The following is a 7,009-nucleotide window of genomic DNA, read 5'->3' as shown; positions in this document are numbered from 1 at the left end:
TCTTTCATGGGTAAGATCTTTGAGAACGGTCATGCCGAGGTGGCTCCCACCCCTAAAGACTCTGAAGAGTGTTGGTATCTCCCTATATTGGGAGTGTACCATCCCAAAAAGCCAGGTCAAATTAGAGTAGTGTTTGACTCTAGTGCCAAATACAAGGGTATCTCCTTAAACTATGTCCTCTTGACAGGCCCAGACCTCAACAACAAACTCCTGGGAGTGCTCTTACGCTTCCGCAAAGATTCTGTTGCCTTCATAGCTGACATCCAGCAGATGTTCCATTGTTTCTTGGTCAGAGAGGAAGACAGGAACTTCCTAAGGTTCCAAGACAATGATCCTTCTAAAGATATCTCAGAGTATTGCATGAGGGTACACATCTTTGGCAATAGCCCTTCACCTGCAGTTGCTATCTACGGACTCAGACATTCCGCCCAAGAAGGTGAACTTGAGTTTGGCTCAGATGCAAGACAATTCATAGAGAAAGACTTTTATGTGGATGACTGTTTAAAATCCTTACCTTCCAGTGAGTCTGCAATCTGTCTTCTTAAAAGAGCACAGGAAATGCTCGCTTGTTCCAATCTCAGGCTTCACAAGATTGCTTCTAACAGCAAAGAGGTAATGCAAGCTTTCCCCGTCCAAGACCATTCCAGTGATCTAAAGGACTTAGATCTGGGTATAGACTCTTTACCTGTACTGCGCAGTCTAGATCTACTTTGGGACTTGAAATCCGATTCCTTTACCTTCCAAGTAAATGGAGAAGAAAGACCCTTCACTCGCAGAGGTGTCTTGTCTACATTCAATAGCCTGCACGATCCATTAGGATTTGCGGCACCAGTTACAATTCAAGGTAAAGCCTTGCTTAGAGACTTGATTCATGAAACATCCGATTGGGATGCCCCGCTACCCCTTGATAAGAGGAACTCTTGGGTAGAGTGGAGGGACTCTCTATCAGTCTTATCTGATCTCCATGTGTCAGGCCCATATGCTCCTGCACCTTCTACAGAGATACAGAGTCAAAACCTTTGCATATTCTGTGATGCTTCTGTCAAGGCAATAGCTGCCGTGGCCTACTTAAGAACTGTTGACACTACTGCGCGATGCCACGTAGGATTCATCATGGGCAAAGCAAAGCTTGCTCCACACCCCGAGCATACTATACCTAGGCTAGAACTTTGTGCTGCAGTACTAGCTGTTGAACTAGCAGAGCTAATAGCCTCAGAGATGGACATTGACCTCAAGGATGTTCAACTCTACACAGACAGCAAGGTAGTTCTAGGCTACATCCACAATGAAACCAGACGTTTCTATGTCTATGTCAACAACAGAGTGTTGAGGATTAGGAGATCTACCATTCCAACACAATGGCATTAAGTACCTACTGACTACAACCCTGCAGACCATGCTACAAGAGCTGTTGCTGCATGTAACCTGAAAGACACAACATGGTTTACTGGACCTGCATTCTTGTACGATGCAGAACAAACCTTTCCTAAAAGTGACACGATTGAACTAATAGATCCAGACTCAGATACTGACATCCGTCCTGAGATCTCAACATTCCATACTGCAACTTCAGGTTGTCAGCTTAAATCTGACAGATTTACCAGATTCTCAAAATGGAAGACACTTGTACGAGCTATTTCTTGTCTTATCCATATAGCTCGCTCCTTTAAAGGTGACTCAAACAACTGTGACCGCAAGGGATGGCACCATTGCCAAAGGATCAGTTCAGTATTAGAGCTACAGCAGTCTCAGGATCTTGTCATCCACACTGTACAGCATGAAGCTTATGCTAAGGAGATTGACTGTATCTTGAACGGAAAACCTATCCCTAGAGACAGTGCCCTGAGAAAACGTGACCCATTCCTTGATCAAAATGGACTACTTAGGGTAGGTGGTCGTCTAAGACAAGCCAACCTAGATTCAGATGAGAGAAACCCTCTAATAGTTCCTGGTCACCACCACATCGCTCACTTGATTGTGTCACGTCATCACTCCCATGTAAAGTGGAAGTCAAGATCCACAGAAACAAAGAGACGAAGTTGTTCCTGAGATCAGTTCCTGAACTAGTTTGTTGTTACCATCTGAAGAATAAATAGTGGTATCTGATTATACCAGACGGGGAGTGTCATGCCTTCAGCTTGGAAGTAATTAATTCCATTGGAACTTGTAATACCAATCTTGTCCACAAGATGCCACTGTGACATAGACTGTTATACAGCACTTTATGGTACTCCCTGTTTTCTATTGCTGGATTAGTTCCTCCCCTCTCTGAGGAGAATCTCGTTTAGATTTACCTCAGGAAAGAGCAGACAGAATCTGAGGTTCCTGTGGGAAGATTCCTGAACCCCCTTTTGAAGCATCGCTGGTATGCCTATGAACTGTTGGTTATATACTCAATGCATATACTGTTAATGTTTGTATACTGATTGTATGCCTTTATATGTTTATTTACAGTTTCACCTATTCACAATCCTATTCGCATTTCCATCTGACTTGTAACCTGTTCATGTGACTACTATTCGTTCACTGGAATAAAGCTTTAAATTACAAAAGGACTGGTTATTGCAGGATTACGGTTTAGCTGTATGTTAAGCTGCACACGCCTGGGGCATACGTGTAGTGAGAACAGAACAACGGTCCTGGCGCTTGCTGGACTTTCTTGGGCACCCTGAAGCCTTCTTAACAAATGCAGTGGAAATGTTTTTTATGGGATTAAGTTAATTTTCATGGCAAAGAGGGACTTTGCAATTAATTGCAATTAATCTGATCAATCTTCATAACATTCTGGAGTATATGCAAATAGCCATCATTAAAACTGAGGCAGCAGACTTTTTGAAAATAATATTTGCCTCATTCTTAAGACTTTTCACCACGGTTTTACACTGTTGTGAGGTGTTATGAATGATGCGTTGATTCAAATAGGCTAACTAATATGCCAAAAAAATGTACATGCACTGTGTTTTGCAACAGCTCACCACAAGGCACAGTAGAGCAGAAACACAGGTGTGTTGGGATGCAATAAGGAGTGAATGACACCGCAGTGCCTATGTATTATTTTTGTAACAGCCATCCTCAATGTAAGGTATTTCTTTACTGTGCATTGGTAAGTTGCCCTGGAATGACATTAGAAATATATAGCATAGCAGCTTCCCAAAGTACATTTTACCAAGTACTGTCAGGAACCAGAGCACCTGCTGGTGGCAATGTGTCTTTAGACCAGAAAGGCATAGTTTCATTGTCTACCAGCAGATGAAGGTCCCAGGAAATAGTCTGCCCCTAATGCTGGCTGCTTGAAAGGTATACAGTAGGGATCGACCAATTATCGGCGAGGGTTGATATGCACTTTCCCCGATATATCGGAATCGGCCCCGGAGGTTACCGATAGTGCCGATATTTCGGAAAGTGCTTCTAACGGAGTGATGCCTGCAGCTGGAGGCATCACCCCGGTACCGGCGTCCATAGCCGACAGTCGGCTGTCTTGTAATGACAACCGATGCGGCTGAGAAGCCGCTCGGCTGTCATTACAAGAAGCGGGAGGGGACGCCCCCCCCACCGCCTTCTGTGGCTCACCTGGGTCTCCCGTCCCACCGGGAGACCCGGGCAACCAGCCTGCACGGCCACCAAAGACCCGATCAAAACTGAATTCGGCTCGGATAGGGTCTCCATGCAAAAACCCGGAAGTGATGTCATGTACTCTGCACCAGATTTAAAAAAATGACAGCATTCAAAATAGCCAAGCTTGGCATTTTGAATGCTTTTAAGTGCAGAGGAGGGGGTTGGGGACCCCCAGATCCCTCCACAAGAGTACCTGTCAAGTAAAAAAAAATAAAATATTTTTTTTGTTTAAATGTAAGAAAATATTGGCCCATACCAATACGCGATGACCAAAATATCAGCAATGAAAAACCGATATTGGTCGATCACTAGTATACAGCACCTCCTCTAGCTTTCCACAGTGCCTTAGTATTTTGTGCTGTGTGCTAAACATCCTGATTTTAATGGTCTTGCCTTACTTCCGCTTCTGTACCAGAAATCCTGTTTTTGCTGCTTTGTAGTTGTTCCCGCTGTACCAGATTCACTGCTCTAGCCCCCTTTTTGACTCATCCCACCCGCTGTTCCTTGCACCTCCTGCCTGACCTAATCTCTCCCCTTGCTTGTATAGTGTATTACAGTTACTTTAATGATGTCATATTTTTAGTAAGGTTTCGTTTGTCATGTGTGTTTCGCTATTCCTTGAATACTGTTTGTAGTGGTGGAAGGGTTTTTGCTGTGTTAATAAACAAGTATTTGCAGGAGGGATCAGAGAGGTTACCTTACATCTATCAGCAAACCTAAACTAATCTATATGTGAAATTGACCATCGGTAAAGGTGAGATTCTAAGTGGCATGGTATCCAGAGGTTTGACATAAAACACTACTGTCACTCAGTTTATATAATATACATCCATCCATACAGCTTCAATTATTATATGGACGAAGCAGAATTGTTTCCATGAAATTCAATTCAGTGATTAATTTAACATGATGAATTAGGTCAGAAGCACACTATGAACTTCCATGTTATGCAGACCATACTGGGGATTAAACTGACAGCTGTGTGATTTAACAGACCAGCGCGCAAAGGAGAAAGCTGTTTTTACAGCAATTTGTTCTATAAAGATTGTATTAGCAGATGTCTATAATATTGGCCAGAGCATACAGTGGAAGTTACTTCAAACACACAATGATTACATATCTCAGGACTAGGGAAATACAGATAGAATTATCTAAAAAACATAATTTGGGACTTTGTTTCAAACATACAGCTAATATTCCATGGGGATTCATGATGGATGATGATTATAGGTTATAAGGGCATAGACCGAATCCAAATAAGGTTTTTTTTTTTTTTTTTAGACCAATTTCCCTTCAACAAAAACATAAAAAAATAAAAAAAGAAACTTACTACTGGATTGGTCTATTTCTATAAAGTCTTGCATGCCACAATATACAAGAACAGTGTATTTAAAAGAAAAAAAAAAAGCTGTATTTTTTTTAAGACATCCTTCAACTTCAGTAAGGTTGCTTCACCTAGGCTAAGAGGTTCAATCTACTAAAATGTCAGTCTGTAGCAGGCAGGAGAAAGCATATTCTTAAGGCTACATTCACACCTGAGCGTAGCGTTTTTCGCGCGTTTTTTACCGCGATTTTACCGCGATTTTTGCGGCGTATTTTACCGCGATTTTTGTGCAGGCGTTTTTAGATTGAATAGAGATCAATGGAAAACGCCTGTAATCTGCCCAAAAAGAAGCTCATGTACTTTTTTGAGCGTTGGGCGTTTTGTATACAGCGTCAAAACGCTCAGATGTGAACAGGGGCCATTGAAATGAATAGGATTTGTCTTGTTGGGCGTTTTGAGAGCTGATCCTAGAGCAGAAAAACGCCCCAAAAACGCCCCAAAACGCCTAGATGTGAACGGAGCCTAAGTCCTTCCTTGCCCCGGTGATCAGATTCAACAGACCAGATTAGTGATCATGCCTATAGTAGCATTGTGCCGGCAACAGGATCAGTAAAGAGACAACTCACTGACTATTATGGGTATGCTACTCACTGGCTGAAATGCTGAAGAATCTCACTCAGGAAGGGAGCAGTAATGGAGCAACAACTTGTTGGTTTGGCGAGAAGCAACATCATAGGAGAAGGCAAATACTCTTAGCAATGTGGCACCAGTAATGTGAACGCCAAAGGATACTCAGTTCCAGTTTGGTTACAGTGCTGAAGTGCCAGAAAGGGCAGTCATATAGCAAGCAATATACATCAACAGTGAACCAAGCTTTGGTTTTTAAATGGCCTGTTGACCTGATGAAGGAGACCATCTATGGCCCCAAAACATTTTTTTTGTATTCCAATTCCAACACGGTGACTTCGCATTAAATTCTCCTTAGTCAACAATGCTTGGTGCGTTTGTGGCATACATTGTTCAGAGTACCACCAGTGGAACATGACCCCAAAGTAAATTTACAGCAAGCATGGTGAGAAGCAGAGGCACAGGACTGAGCTGTGTCAGATATTTGCACCCACAACTCAGAACAGAATGGCTACTACACAAATTAAGTCATTAGATTTAAAGTTGTGTTACAGAAATGTATTACTGGTCACAGTAATGTGCCCAAAAAATGCAAGTTTGGAAAAAGAAAAAAAAAGAAATTGTTAATTGTGGCATGTAGAAAATGTATATATACGGTCTTTTAAAGATACTAACAAGTCCACTTTAAGATTTTGTCATTTAGGAGGAGTTTAGTTCAGAAAGTACAGTGCATCTCAAAAAATTAGAATTTCAAAAAGTTAATTTTAGTAATTCAATTCAAAAAGTGAAACTCCTATTTTATATAGATGCATTACACACAGAGTGATATAGTTCACGTATGTCTTTGAATTTTGAGAATTATGGCTTACAGCTAGTGAAAACCCAAAAATCAGCATCTCAGAAAATTAGAATATTACATAAAGGATTTTTAATACAGGAATGTTGGCTTACTGAAATGTATGTCCATGTACAGTAGGGGCTGGGCTGACTTTGGACCACAACCAGTGGACCAACACCAGCAGATGACATGGCTCCCCAAATCATCACTGACTGTGGAAAATTTTGCATTTCATTTGGAAATCAAGGTCCCAGAGTCTTGAGAAAGAATGAAGAGGCAAAGAATCCAAGTTGCCTGAGGTCCAGTGAGAAGTTTCCACAGTCAGTATAATTTAGGGAGCCATGTCATCTGCCGGTGTTGGTCCACTGTATTTTATCAAGTCCAAAGTCCGCTCAATCCTCTACCAGGAAATTATAGAGCACTTCATGCTTCTCTTTGCTGACCAGTTTTATGGAGATGCAGATTTAATTTTCCAGGAGGACTTGGCACCTGCCCACACTGCCAAAAGTAACAATACCTGGTTTAATGATCAAGGTATCACTGTGCTTGATTGGCCAGCAAACTTCCCTGACCTAAACCCCTATAGAGAATTTGTGGGGTATTGT

Source organism: Pelophylax lessonae (assembly GCF_965119305.1).
Source record: "Pelophylax lessonae genome assembly, chromosome: 8".
Lineage (NCBI taxonomy): Eukaryota > Metazoa > Chordata > Amphibia > Anura > Ranidae > Pelophylax > Pelophylax lessonae.
This window is presented reverse-complemented; position numbering follows the sequence as displayed.